A 16,729-nucleotide genomic window follows, 5' to 3' on the forward strand; every position below is an offset into this window, starting at 1 on the left:
CCCCGCACCTCAGATGAGTAGTTCTTCTCCAAAACAGTGCAGTAATACACTCAACATAAATGTCAACCACCAACACAATTACAGAAGTAGTACTATTTATTATTATGTAGTATTCATGGCGCGCTACGAGTAAAAGCGCCAGCTGGCTCTGCGCATTCCAGTGTTGCCAGATTGGGCGATTATCTGCCAAATTGGGCGGATTTTGTTGGAAAACAATTTAATAGCAGGTAAATAACACTTCTATTTAAAAGAAAATCTTCCGTTTTAAGAAGCTCCAGCATTGTAGAAGGCTATTAAAAGTAAAGTCAATTTTCAATGCTGATTTAGCGTAATAATGTTGGTCAGTCTGTATCATATTCTTGAAAGAAAATAAAAATTTGTTTTCCATGCATTCACACTAGCATGTTCTGGGATTCAATTGAGTCTCATCAGTACACACAAGTTGGCAGCCAAATAATAAAGTATTGCAAAGGAATATCTTTGAAATATTCTGCATTATATAACTAATAAAGTAACTTGTAATCTAACTTAGTTACTTTTAAAATCAAAGCATGTTAAAAAGGTAACAAGTACTGTTAAACTGAACTTAGCTAATTTTAGACACATACGACCATATCTAACAGCTGCTACAGCCAAACTTTTCATGCACGTGATGATCTTTTCTCACATATCGTACTGCTTTACAAGCTGGTCACAAACAAGCTCTACAATCTTAAAACCTATTGAGTCCCTTTATAAACAGGCACTAAAGGTATTAGACCGGAAGCCTAATAGCTACCATCACTGTCATATTGTACAAAAGCATAATTTATTTAGTTTTGATAATTTCAAACATTTTGCAGATGCTTGTCTCATTTTCAAGATTTTAAATGGGCTTGCTCCTCCTCCCTTGAATCAGTTTATAGCACAAAAAGATAGTAGAGGTAGCAGGATAACAAGAGCAACTACTAGAGGGGACTGTATTGTACAATACAGACAAAGCAAATTTGGGCAAGCAGTCTTCTCAGTTAGAGCCACCCAATACTGGAACAGCTTACCAATCGAGTTAAGAGCGAGCACAAATTATCGAACTGTTAAATATAAATTGAAGACATGGCTGAAAGCAAATCAAACCTGTTATCATTGATAATTACATATACAGTGCCTTGCAAAAGTATTCAGCCCCCTTGAACTTTTCAACCTTTTGCCACATTTCAGGCTTTAAACATAAAGATATGAAATTGTAATTTTTTGTGAAGAATCAATAACAAGTGCGACACAATTGTGAAGTGGAACGAAATTTATTGGATATTTTAAACTTTTTTTAGAAATAAAAACCTGAAAAGTGGGGCGTGCAATATTATTCAGCCCCTTTACTTTCAGTGCAGCAAACTCACTCCAGAAGTTCAGTGAGGATCTCTGAATGATCCAATGTTGACCTAAATGACTGATGGTGATAAATAGAATCCACCTGTGTGTAATCAAGTCTCCGTATAAATGCACCTGCTCTGTGATAGTCTCAGAGTTCTGTTTAAAGCGCAGAGAGCATCATGAAGACCAAGAAACACACCAGGCAGGTCCGAGATACTGTTGTGGAGAAGTTTAAAGCCGAATTTGGATACAAAAAGATTTCCCAAGCTTTAAACATCTCAAGGAGCACTGTGCAAGCGATCATATTGAAATGAAGGGAGTATCAGACCACTGCAAATCTACCAAGACCCGGCCGTCCCTCTAAACTTTCAGCTCAAACAAGGAGAAGACTGATCAGAGATGCAGCCAAGAGGCCCATGATCACTCTGAATGAACTGCAGAGATCTACAGCTGAGGTGGGAGACTCTGTCCATAGGACAACAATCAGTCGTACACTGCACAAATCTGGCCTTTATGGAAGAGTGGCAAGAAGAAAGCCATTTCTCAAAGATATCTATAAAAAGTCACCTGGGAGACACACCAAGCATGTGGAAGAAGGTGCTCTGGTCAGATGAAACCAAAATCGAACTTTTTGGCCACAACGCAAAACGTTATGTTTGGCATAAAAGCAACACAGCTCATCACCCTGAACACACCATCCCCACTGTCAAACATGGTGGTGGCAGCATCATGGTTTGGGCCTGCTTTTCTTCAGCAGGGACAGGGAAGATGGTTAAAATTGATGGGAAGATGGATGGAGCCAAATACAGGACCATTCTGGAAGAAAACCTGTTGCAGTCTGCAAAAGACCTGAGACTGGGACGGTGATTTACCTTCCAACAAGACAATGATCCAAAACATAAAGCAAAATCTACAATGGAATGGTTCACAAATAAACTTATCCAGGTGTTAAAATGGCCAAGTCAAAGTCCAGACCTGAATCCCATCGAGAATCTGTGGAAAGAGCTGAAAACTGCTGTTCACAAACGCTCTCCATCCAACCTCACTGAGCTCGAACTGTTTTGCAAGGAAGAATGGGCAAAAATTTCTGTCTCTCGATGTGCAAAACTGATAGAGACATACCCCAAGCGACTTGCAGCTGTAATCGCAGCAAAAGGTGGCGCTACAAAGTATTAACGCAAGGGGGCTGAATAATATTGCACGCCCCACTTTTCAGTTTTTTATTTCTAAAAAAAGTTTAAAATATCCAATAAATTTCGTTCCACTTCACGATTGTGTCCCGCTTGTTGTTGATTCTTCACAAAAAATTACAATTTCATATCTTTATGTTTAAAGCCTGAAATGTGGCAAAAGGTTGAAAAGTTCAAGGGGGCTGAATACTTTTGCAAGGCACTGTATTTCTATCTACTGTTTGTGATGTTATATGTATGTACGTTTATGTGTATATATGTGTGTATTTTAATAGCTTTTTCTGTGTATAATGTTTTACTGAGCTATGGACACTGCTTCCAACCACACAACAACAACCTGCCTAGGGACTACAGATGGAAATTAGCTTTATAGCTAACTCTGGTACATTTACATTGATGTGGAAACAAAAATGTTGATTAATGTATATTGTCCCTGTTAAATAAATGAATAAATAAAATAAGTAATCCATAAAGTAACTAAGTTACTTTTTAAAGGAGTAATCAGTAATCAGATTACTTTTTCAAAGTAACTAAGCCATCACTGGATGTAATGAGTAAAGTAATCCCATTACAATTTTAGTTATGTAATAAGTAATGAGTAATGGATTACTTTTTTGAGTAACTACCCCAACACTGCTCAGGTAGCTTTAGAGAGGACTACAGTCAGTCCTAGACGTTCTTCCAAGCAGTTTCTCTAATGTCATGTTTTGTTTTCCAACTCAAACATTTACACCAGTAGAAGCTTAAAAATAACACTAGTCTATAAGCACAAGGTGATTAATTTATTTATAGTCGGTGCTGTTTATGCTTTTACACTTTAATTAAGTCAGTGCCTGTGTGAACAATGATCACAAGATCTCCATATCATATTTTTTAACAATTATCCAATAGTGCCACAGGAGGGGCCAAACAATAATACAAGTCAAGTCACATTTATTTATATAGCGCTTTTTACACTGAACATTGTCTCAAATCAACTTTACAGAATCCACGACCAACAGACCAAAAAAACCCTGTTGAGCAAACCGAGGGCGACAGTGAGAAGGAAAAACTCCCTTAAAATTACAGGAAAAACCTTGAGAGGAACCAGACTCAGCAGGGACCTCCATCCTCCTTGGGTGGCCTAGAGGAGAATTTAAATTAATAAAATGTAGACAAATCATACATACACAAACCTAACCTAAACAATTTTAAGCTTTTAATTACTTATTTATTTATTTGAGTTTCAAAACAACACGAAGCTGGCAAGAAAAATAAAAGTAAGAGAGAGGAATGGGCTGGGAATACCAGGTGCTGGAAACTTTTATCCACACACACCCACCTTCACTCCAAACCTCCTGTTACACACTGACCCAGCAGCTTTTTCTTCATCACAGCTAATGTCCAAGGCAGTTAAACAAAGTTATTATTATTTATTTATTGTAATATTTACATTATAATTTCCTGTAGTACGAGCTGGGTGGGTAAGTGTAGCATCTCTCCTATAAAAATATTTATTTAAATGAAAAGACATGTGAAACAGTTGCAGGATGATGAGACATAAAAAGTAGATGTGTGTGTATTATTTAAAACTAAACTGAATGATAATTGGTTACCTTCAAATAATTGTGCAGCATGTGTTCCTGATTTACATTCAGTGTTAACTAGTAAAGAAGGACCCACTGTGACCCTGACCAGGTTCCATCTCTCTCTCTCTCTCTCTCTCTCTGTCGGAGTGCATGCTGGGAGCGAGTGGGCGTAGCGTGGTGAACGTGAGTGTGAATGTGCGTTTAAGTGCTTCTCTCTCGTTTGTCATTAGGCTACTCTATATAATTTAAACATTGTATATCATATAACAAAAGCAATTTAAAACATCTGTTGCACACCAAACCTTGGTGCGTGTGTGTTTTTTCGGGCGTCTGCACCAGCGTGTGGCTGGAAAGCATGACGACCCGCAGTGGCGGCGTGCTAGACACACTAACGCGGGACCACGGTGTTAAGGTGGCCACCAGCGCTAGTGTGGAGGATTGTATACTGGCTGTAGGAAAATCAGTTAAACTTGAGAATGTGCTGGCGGCGTCCAGGATGAATAGTGCTGTAGTTTTATTTGTAAGCACTGTTGAAATGGCTAGACACCTAGTTAAAGAGGGAGTGATGATTGGGGGTTCATTTACGAATGTGCTCCCTCTCTCAACTCCATCCAGGAAAGTCATTCTTTCCAATGTTCCCCCGTTTATTAAAGACGAAATGTTGCACAGAGAACTATCGCGCTTCGGTAGACTCATGTCTCCGATTAAAACGATTAGTATCAGTAGCAAATCTGACGTAGTGTCTTTTAGGAGATTCACCTATATGATTTTGAATAACAACGAGACCGAACTAGAGCAAATTCTAACTTTTAAAATAGATGGTTTCAATTATACGATCTATGTGTCAACCGATAGCATGCGATGCTTAAACTGTGGTCAGAAAGATCATTTAGTGCGCGCATGCACAAAAGGGAAAGGAGCGCAAAACGAGCAAAATAACGATAAAAGTGAAAGTAAAGACAACGAACATAGGGAAAACGAAACAAACAACAGAAATAATGTAAACAGTGACGATGCTTCAAACAGTGAGAATAGTGAAAATGGTGAGTGTAGCGTGAGGAATAGTGGTGACTCAGAGCAGCACACACACACACCCGGTGTGAGCAGGAGCTCGCCCATCCAAACCCCCCCCTCCCCCCCCCCCCCTCCTCCTCCTCTCCTCCGGTACAGACTGAGAATACAGAAGCAAATACTAACGCCACTACAGAAACAAACACTAATCCAACACCTAATGATGAGAAAAATGTTCCTGATATTGAAGCTCTCATAGAGAGTTACTGTAACTAAGACCAAATGGAAACAGACGAAAGTCTTTTTAAAACACCCATAAAAAGAAAAAAAAAAAAAGAAAGAAGACAACACAACTATAAAACAGGCAAAAAAAACTGACATTAACCTCGGTCAACATGAATCAGAAACCGAAAGTGAGACAGGTCTCTCTGACTCCAGTCAATCGAGCTCTACTGAGGTCGGCTGGATCGCAAAAAACTACAACCAAGAGGAAATTAAGTTCTTCCTCAAAACAACAAAAAATATGCGACTGGTAAAAATATGCACTGGTGACTTTTCAGATGACTCTGTCCATTAAAACTCTGCCCACACTGTGAGCACTGATACAGTTTCTCTCCAGTGTGAACGCGCTGGTGTCTTTTCAGATGACTCTGTCCATTAAAACTCTTTCCACACTGTGAGCACTGATACGGTTTCTCTCCAGAGTGAATGCGCTGGTGTGTTTGGAGATTACTCTGTGTAATAAAACTCTTTCCACACAGTGAGCACTGATACGGTTTCTCTCCAGTGTGAATGCGCTGGTGTATTTTGAGATAACTCTGTGTATTAAAACTCTTCCCACACTGTGAGCACTGATACGGTTTCTCTCCAGTGTGAATGCGCTGGTGACTTTTCAGATGACTCTGTCCATTAAAACTATGCCCACACTGTGAGCACTGATACAGTTTCTCTCTAGTGTGAATGCGCTGGTGTATTTTGAGAGAACTCCGGGTACTGAAGCTCTTCCCACACTGTGAGCAGACGTTTCCTTCTTCCTGTGTGGGACTGAGAGAGATGTTAATGCTGACAGTACCAGAGGACGTTTGCTGATTACTGGAGCTTCTGGTGGGCGTCAGATCCTCATGTTCAGTCTTAATCTTCACCAGAGTCTCATATTTATCATGGTTGCAGCTCTTGATGTGATTGTGGAGCTGATTTTGGGTTGTAGAGGAACGTGGACACGAGGAGCAGCAGAAATCCTTGTTCAGTTCTGAAGCAGAAAATAATCAAATACATTAATAACATTATAAATAATCAAATACATTTATAACATTATAAATAATCAAATACATTTATAACATTATAAATAATCAAAAACATTTATAACATTATAAATAATCAAAAACATTTATAACATTATAAATAATCAAATACATTTATAACATTATAAATAATCAAATACATTTATGACATTATAAATAATCAAATACATTTATAACATTATAAATAATCAAATACATTTATAACATTATAAATAATCAAAAACATTTATAACATTATAAATAATCAAATAAATTTATAACATTATAAATAATCAAATACATTTATGACATTATAAATAATCAAATACATTTATAACATTATAAATAATCAAATACATTTATAACATTATAAATAATCAAATACATTTATAACATTATAAATAATCATATACATTTATAACATTATAAATAATCAAGTACATTTATATCATTATAAATAATCAAATACATTTATAACATTATAAATAATCAAATACATTTATAACATTATAAATAATAATATACGTTTATAACATTATGAATAATCAAATACATTTATAACATTATAAATAATCAAATACATTTATAACATTATAAATAATCAAATACATTTATAACATTATAAATAATAATATACGTTTATAACATTATAAATAATCAAATACATTTATAACATTATAAATAATCAAATCCATTTATAACATTATAAATAATCAAAGTGAGACAGGTCTCTCTGACTCCAGTCAATCGAGCTCTACTGAGGTCGGCTGGATCACAAAAAACTACAACCAAGAGGAAATTAAGTTCTTCCTCAAAACAACAAAAAATATGCGACTGGTAAAAATATGCACTGGTGACTTTTCAGATGACTCTGTCCATTAAAACTCTGCCCACACTGTGAGCACTGATACAGTTTCTCTCCAGTGTGAACGCGCTGGTGTCTTTTCAGATGACTCTGTCCATTAAAACTCTTTCCACACTGTGAGCACTGATACGGTTTCTCTCCAGAGTGAATGCGCTGGTGTGTTTGGAGATTACTCTGTGTAATAAAACTCTTTCCACACAGTGAGCACTGATACGGTTTCTCTCCAGTGTGAATGCGCTGGTGTATTTTGAGATAACTCTGTGTATTAAAACTCTTCCCACACTGTGAGCACTGATACGGTTTCTCTCCAGTGTGAATGCGCTGGTGACTTTTCAGATGACTCTGTCCATTAAAACTATGCCCACACTGTGAGCACTGATACAGTTTCTCTCTAGTGTGAATGCGCTGGTGTATTTTGAGAGAACTCCGGGTACTGAAGCTCTTCCCACACTGTGAGCAGACGTTTCCTTCTTCCTGTGTGGGACTGAGAGAGATGTTAATGCTGACAGTACCAGAGGACGTTTGCTGATTACTGGAGCTTCTGGTGGGCGTCAGATCCTCATGTTCAGTCTTAATCTTCACCAGAGTCTCATATTTATCATGGTTGCAGCTCTTGATGTGATTGTGGAGCTGATTTTGGGTTGTAGAGGAACGTGGACACGAGGAGCAGCAGAAATCCTTGTTCAGTTCTGAAGCAGAAAATAATCAAATACATTAATAACATTATAAATAATCAAATACATTTATAACATTATAAATAATCAAATACAATTATAACATTATAAATAATCAAATACATTTATAACATTATAAATAATCAAATACATTTATAACATTATAAATAATCAAATAAATTTATAACATTATAAATAATCATATACATTTATAACATTATAAATAATCAAGTACATTTATATCATTATAAATAATCAAATACATTTATAACATTATAAATAATCAAATACATTTATAACATTATAAATAATAATATACGTTTATAACATTATGAATAATCAAATACATTTATAACATTATAAATAATCAAATACATTTATAACATTATAAATAATCAAATACATTTATAACATTATAAATAATAATATACGTTTATAACATTATAAATAATCAAATACATTTATAACATTATAAATAATCAAATCCATTTATAACATTATAAATAATCAAATACATTTATAACATTATAAATAATAAAATACATTTATAACATTATAAATAATAAAATACATTTATAACATTATAAATAATCAAATACATTTATAACATTATAAATAATCATATACATTTATAACATTATAAATAATCATATACATTTATAACATTATAAATAATAAAAACATTTATAACATTATAAATAATCAAATACATTTATAACATTATAAATATTTAAATACATTTATAACATTATAATCAAATACATTTATAAGATTAAAAATAATCAAATACATTTATAACATTATAAATAATCAAATACATTTATAACATTATAAATAATAAATACATTTATAACATTATAAATAATCAAATACATTTATAACATTATAAATAATCAAATACATTCATAACATTAAAAAAAATCAAATACATTTATAACATTATAAATAATCAAATACATTTATAACATTATAAATAATAAATACATTTATAACATAAATAATAAATACATTTATAACATTATAAATAATCAAAAACATTTATAACATTATAAATAATCAAAAACATTTATAACATTATAAATAATCAAAAACATTTATAACATTATAAATAATCAAATACATTTATAACATTATAAATAATCAAATACATTTATGACATTATAAATAATCAAATTTATAACATTATAAATAATCAAAAACATTTATAACATTATAAATAATAATATACGTTTATAACATTATGAATAATCAAATACATTTATAACATTATAAATAATCAAATACATTTATAACATTATAAATAATCAAACACATTTATAACATTATAAATAATAAATACATTTATAACATTATAAATAATAAAATACATTTATAACATTATAAATAATAAAATACATTTATAACATTATAAATAATAAAATACATTTATAACATTATAAATAATAAAAACATTTATAACATTATAAATAATCAAATACTTTTATAACATTATAAATAATCAAAAACTTTTATAACATTATAAATAATCAAATACATTTATAACATTATACATAATCAAATACATTTATAACATTATAAATAATCAAATACATTTATAACATTATAAATAATCAAATACATTTATAACATTATAAATAATAAATACATTTATAACATTATAAATAATCAAATACATTTATAACATTATAAATAATAAATACATTTATAACATTATAAATAATCAAATACATTTATAACATTATTATAAATAATCAAATACATTCATAACATTAAAAATAATCAAATACATTTATAACATTATAAATAATCAAATACATTTATAACATTATAAATAATAAATACATTTATAACATAAATAATAAATACATTTATAACATTATAAATAATCAAATACATTTATAACATTATAAATAATAAATACATTTATAACATTACAAATAATCAAATACATTTGTAAAATAAATAATCAAATACATTTATAACATAAATAATCAAATACATTTATAACATTATAAATAATCAAATACATTTATAACATTATAAATAATCAAATACATTTATAACATTATAAATAATCAAATACATTTATAACATTATAAATAATCAAATACATTTATAACATTATAAATAATCAAATACATTTATAACATTATAAATAATAAATACATTTATAACATAAATAATAAATACATTTATAACATTATAAATAATCAAATACATTTATAACATTATAAATAATCAAATACATTTATAACATAAATAATCAAATACATTTATAACATAAATAATCAAATACATTTATAACATTATAAATAATCAAATACATTTATAACATTATAAATAATCAAATACATTTATAACATTATAAATAATCAAATACATTTATAACATAAATAATCAAATACATTTATAACATTATAAATAATCAAATACATTTATAACATTATAAATAATCAAATACATTTATAACATTATAAATAATCAAATACATTTATAACATTATAAATAATTAAATACATTTATAACATAAATAATCAAATACATTTATAACATTATAAATAATCAAATACATTTATAACAATATAAATAATCAAATACATTTATAACATTATAAATAATCAAATACATTTATAACATTATAAATAATCAAATACATTTAGAACATTATAAATAATCAAATACATTTATAACATTATAAATAATCAAATACATGTATAACATTATAAATAATAAATACATTTATAACATTATAAATAATAAATACTGTTAGTAATTGTTAAACTGAGATCTGATGCTAAAGTCCTGTAACGTGATTCATCCTGCATTCATCATTTCCTGCTCACACTGATCTGCATGAGCACAATACAAGCTTTCACTGTATGATGCTTCATCCCAGGTTCCTCTGATTCTATTCAATCCAAATCTTATTTTACTCAAGATAAAAAATATCTTACTGAGTTCATCTTTATCTTCAGGTTCTTCCTTCTTCACAGGCTTCATCTGGAAACCTCCACACTGTTGCTCCTCTGGGGTGAGGTGTTCCTCAGAGGTGAGGTGTTCCACAGGGATTAAAGATCCTTCACCTGAAATTCATCAATATGTGAAGAAGAAACTCAACAACTGGAGGAACCTGAAGGTTGTGGGTTTAGTTACCACAAGTAAATACTACTTAGATTTAATCCAGACTGGAAGTATCAGCACTTCTACACAGGACAGTACGGTACAGTACAGGTTCTAATCCCACTATCCACATTCTCTTATTATTTCTACTATACTAACCACACTGTACTGTACTAACATGGCAAATTGCTCCACATTTACTTACAGAAGTAACTTCCATCTTCTTCATTCTCCTTTTTTATTAGTTTCTCTTGGAATCCTTCATTTTGTAGATCTATGGGGGTCACGTGTCCCTCTTCTGCTGACTGCATTATTAAAAGATCTGACAGACAGACGGACAGATAGACAAATGTACTTTATTCCTTATTAAAGAGAAATCCAGGAAAATTCTTTCAGACCGTTTTAACTGTTTATTTTTAATGTTGTGAGGCTGTAAACAGAGTAAAAATGTTGAAAGACATTGTTGTGAGACTGAGCAGCATCAGACAGAAAAGACTTCTAATAGAACTTTTTGGGTTGGTTTCACAGACAGGGATTAAGCCTAGTCCTAGACTACACAGCATTTTGAATGGAGATTCTCTATTTACAGCAACATGTAGTCCTGGACTATAAGCCTTAATCCCTGTCTGGGAAACAACCCTTTGAGTTTGGTGGAAGTGGTTTTGTGGCCCAAAGTGAAATGATTAAGTCTGATGTTCTTTACATCTAGTTTCTCATCCACTCCCAATAACAGTGCTGTACTAATACTTTTAACTTTTACTATAAACCTGTAAAATAACCTGTAAACAAAGCTACAAGAACTCGCTGTTTCTATAAAACATTAAAAACTGTAAACAAAGCTGAAAATGTGACACGTTTATATCAAAATGTGAGATTTAATAATGAATAAACTCTGAATCCGTTACAATCGACTGATTCATCGGTTCAATGAATCGGTTCATCAGTACTGAATCATGTGTGATGCTAACAGTTAGCGGAGCAGCTAATAGTTTGTTTAAATAAAACTGGAGTTAAAGCTCCTCAAATCCTCACAGTGATGTTTTATTATGAACTCTAGTTTTATTATTAATTAGAATGTGGTTATAATTAAATATAAGGGTTATAATTAAATACATATTTTATTTACAGATGAGGCTCTACAGTACAAACACAGCAGCTTCTTGTTCTTCTTATGATGTTTAATGGCGGGTGGCAGAACAACTTAAGACGCACCAGCGCCACCAACTAGTGATGGGTCGTACTGTGCCGAGGCTTCGGAGCGTGTGTCGAGAAATCTAGGAAGTCTTTCGTGAAGCGCGTATCGAGGCTTGCTTCTTTAAGAACAAGTGACGTCACGGATGACGTGTGAAGCCTCGCCGGTTCAGGAAGTGGTTCGAGTACTGGCACGATTTATGTGAAAGGGTTTTTTCAAAAGTCCAAGCACAGTACAAAAAATACTGTTTCTAAATAAAAATGAATAAAGTCCATCTCACCAGTATTCACAAACACAATCCTATAAAAACACCACTAAAATTTAAACATGAATAGACCTATATTACTTTTTCCCACTTAACAAAAATCATATATGAAATCATGAATGAATGGATGGATGGATGGATGTATTAACCACACAAAATCATATTAAGATGTTTTTATTTCTATTCTTGGCAGTGATTATTCCCATGTTAACACTTGCATGGGAGGCAGGGGTCATCACATCAGTTGAAATGACAATAATAGTTTTGACCAGTAGGGGGGTTTGTGTGCAAATGAAGCCTCGAGAAATGAACCTTTTCTCGAACCAATTTGATGGAAAGCGTCAAGGCTTCACGAGGCTTCATCAGCCCATCACTACCACCAACTGGACTGGAGTTGAACAGCAGCTTAGCAGTAAAACATCTCCATTAGCCCTGTATCTCTCAGCTACAGTGTTGGGGGGAACGCGGTACAGTCACGTGATTACTTTTTATCTGTAACGAAGTCATGTAACGCGTTACAGTGAAATATTTGTAATGACATTACAGTTACTGTGATGAGTCGTTCGCGAACGAACCGATTCTATTGAACAACTCTTTAAAATGAACTAAAGGAACCGAGTCGCTCCTCTAGTATGAGGACAAATAATTAGGGAATAAACTTGTTTAATGATGTTAAATCTGATTGGTTCATGGCGTGTATGTTTTAAAGCAGAAACAAACACAGGCACAAATCTGCACAAGAGAGGATTTTTTTAAAACTAAATAAATAAAGTAAATAAATGGAATTAGACGAACCGATTCTATTGAACGACTTGAACTAAAGGAACCGAGTCGCTCTTCACAGGAAAAAATTTACTGTAAAGTTTTACAGTAAAACTGTTAAGTTTACAGTTGAACCATAATAGTTAATAGTTCTACTGTCACTTTTACAGTTTGACCATGAGTACAACTGTGAACTCTCATGTTACCATGAAGTACATGGCCACATCTTTCAGTGTTTAATATTATTAATTGTGAAGTTTACAGTTCAACTGTAAACATGATATTGTTGAATTGTGAAATTCAGTCAACTTACAGTTTACAGTTCAACTAAGAATAGTTCATAGTCACCTCTTCTAATGTTTGATGTTTACAGTAATTTACAGTTTAACTATGATCATATAGGTAAATGACAATATACAAATATCAAGACAATAATAATGTATATAATATTTATGTATTATTTAAAGTAGGTATGTAAATGAAGGGTGTAAATGTATGTGTGTGGGGGTAAGTTCATTACATGAAATGAAAAACATGTCAAAAAGACATTATTTACATCTAAAAAAAAATAGATGATTAACAATATTCCAATAAAAAAAGAATACAGCACAGATTTACATATTTATAATATTACAAAAATACAAATAACCTCATGCAGACAGGACAAATATTACATTACATCAATATTACATCAGACAGATGACTTTATAACCTTTTATTCTGCCTGTTCTGCACAAACCTCTCTTCTACACACATCATGTCAGACATCATGTCAGTCTGGACATCTGGGCATGCGCACATGCGCACATGATTTGAGACCGTTATTTCAACCAAGCGTCTCGAGCTTCGCGTCAGGTGAACCGCGGAAATACAAATTTAGTCTCAGTTTCAGTGATTTAATTCTCACAAACGAGTCTGTTAAAGTCCGCGCTGTGTATCTGCTTAAAGATAAAGTTCCTGCTACATGTGTTATTGAGTCAGAATCTGACGACGGAAAATCTCATCAACGGTTAAACTGTTTATCTGGAAAGTGAGAAATGGATAAAAAGACGTTGGTGAAGCGGCGCGCGCTAAACCCTGAAGTTCGATGGTAAGTCATTAACTTAAACAGTTTATAATAATACACAATAATATATTTACTATGCCTAAAATGTTATTAAAAAGAAATGGCCATTTTAGAAAGCCGAAAATAACACAGTTGTCAGGATTATATGTCTTCAAATGAGTTACTTGGGACGTTAGCTAAACCATTAGCATAAACAGTCTGTTCTCTGACGGTAGTTGATTGTGCTCTTTTTAAATGTGTAGTAATACTTGCAACACGTTAAGACTGGTACAATTACTTAGTTTATAGTGTTGTTACAGTGCTAAACTGCACTATAATAAACCTATCACTTTTTATAATTCTAAGTGTGCAGATAATATAAATGCTTTTAATATTTCCTACAAGACAATTCACCTTTTATGTCTTATTTATACACGTCTTAATTAAATGTGAACGTTAACCTGCAAGTTGCTCCTAAAATAGTGGAGGTCCAGCATTTTCTTTGGAATGATGGGTGATATGTGTGCTTTAAATTATTGCTGTGAAACTGGGGCAGTTGATCAAAGTTTATATGATTTATTCAGAAAATGTCTATTAACACACATTTCAGGTTTTCCTACTCTTTCCCTACTCCCTATAAAACTTGTGCACCACCTAAGCCAAAGCCCAGTGACCACACCACTTAAACCCACCAACAACCCAGTGAAAACCCTGCATTTGTGCCACTGTGTTTAAGCTATTGTAGCATTCTGTTAACTACAGATTTTAAATATGAAATTAAAAACAGTATTTTATTCCAGGAAAATGGTCACATGTCAAGGAGGGCTGCTGAGGTTGAGAGAGTCTCAGAGTTCAACAGTGAAGACCCGGGTATTGTAGATAACAGTATCTGCCTACATTTACATCAGCACATAAGGATGGTTTTTCATATTCTTGTTCATGATAGTAGCAGCACGTTTTAGTACATTGCTTTACAACCACATCCAAAGAATGTTACTGTTTTTGTAGATAACTCAGATAACTACATATCCTAAATCATTTCATTCTAGGACTATGCTGTAAAAGAGAAAATTACAAAGAGGCCTGGATCTCGGAAACTTAAAGTAGGTGCTAATTGATTTTTTAAAAACAGATTGTGTTTAAAATAAATTTGTGTTAAAATATGTAAAACAACTCACTTCTTTACAGTTTTGGTGCTGACAATGTCTTTTCATCCATCCATTCATCTACCTTTGTGCCCGGCTGCATATCTATATATGCTTAAAGCCCTGACTGTTTTCAGCTTCTGTTGGGTGTGTTACTAAATCCTAAACTGTGTACTGATTGCATAGCTGCTGATATTAATTGTTTGATTCTTTTTCTAGTAACTAGTGAATCAGACGGGCCATGCCGATCCATCTTAAGGCAGTCTGAGCTACTAAAATAATGAAATTAAAAAGAGCGAAGATCTGTCTGCGTCAGTGCTTTAGTGCAGATGAAGATAAGTCATGTTTTTCAACATTTAATAACAATTAATGGTAATTAATGATACGCTTACCAAATATATGCCTTATGATACATCAGATGTAAGACATTGCTGATGAAATATATTAGGGCCCCTGTAGCTTAGAGGTGATGGCGGCAAATGTTTGATTATTTTTATTGATTTATTGTATTTTTTTTGCATTTTTAAAGGTGGCCGAACAGATTTTCCCCATGAAGGAGGTCCAGAAAGTGTACTTCACCAGCAAATTCAACAATGTGGACAAGCTAGGAAAACAAGAGGTGTAATTCATGTCACAATTCACGCCCCCACACACACTCAGACATAGGACACATCCAAGCACCCAATACTGCCATAATTAAATGCATAAGGAATGCTTATGAATTAGATTTTTCATTATGTATGTATAGAGTTTATATAGAGATTTATACCACAATACATTATTCAGTTATATAATTGTATATATTACTGTATAATAAAATTATATTATTGTATAATTACCATCGTAAAATAAATTATTAAGTGTAATATAATTATGTTATTATATAACAAATACAATCTATTACCATTATTTTTTATATTACTATTATTTTAATGCATTTAACATTACATTATAGAATGCCAAGTTGGTACATGTGTTATCAGTTTACCATTGAGAAGGAATCCTTACCAGTTGTTTTTGTGCGTGTTTGAAATTATACCGTTGCTTAATAAATGGAGTTGTGAGATCTATACATTGTATTGTATTGTATTGTATAATTAATGTCAAAGTACAGTAATTACAAAGTAAACTGTGAAGTCCAGGGTAAATCTGTTTACCAAGTTTACAGTGGAACTGTTAAACATCATAGTAAAATAATTAATCAGGTTTACAGTTTTACTTTGAAATTGTTTATAGTAGAACTGTGAAATAATTCATGGTTT

The 16,729-nt window shown here is 32.1% G+C and overlaps 1 long non-coding RNA gene across 1 annotated transcript; it reads left to right on the plus strand.

Annotated features, from left to right (window-relative positions):
* Positions 1 to 14,123: 14,123 nt before the first annotated feature.
* On the plus strand, positions 14,124 to 16,469 carry LOC134326559 (uncharacterized). The gene is made up of 5 exons (XR_010014529.1): positions 14,124 to 14,367; positions 15,123 to 15,192; positions 15,372 to 15,425; positions 15,687 to 15,839; positions 15,997 to 16,469. It is a non-coding gene; the product is annotated as an uncharacterized LOC134326559 (long non-coding RNA).
* The last annotated feature ends 260 nt before the right edge of the window (positions 16,470 to 16,729 follow it).

This window comes from Trichomycterus rosablanca, chromosome 14 (assembly GCF_030014385.1).
Source record: "Trichomycterus rosablanca isolate fTriRos1 chromosome 14, fTriRos1.hap1, whole genome shotgun sequence".
Lineage (NCBI taxonomy): Eukaryota > Metazoa > Chordata > Actinopteri > Siluriformes > Trichomycteridae > Trichomycterus > Trichomycterus rosablanca.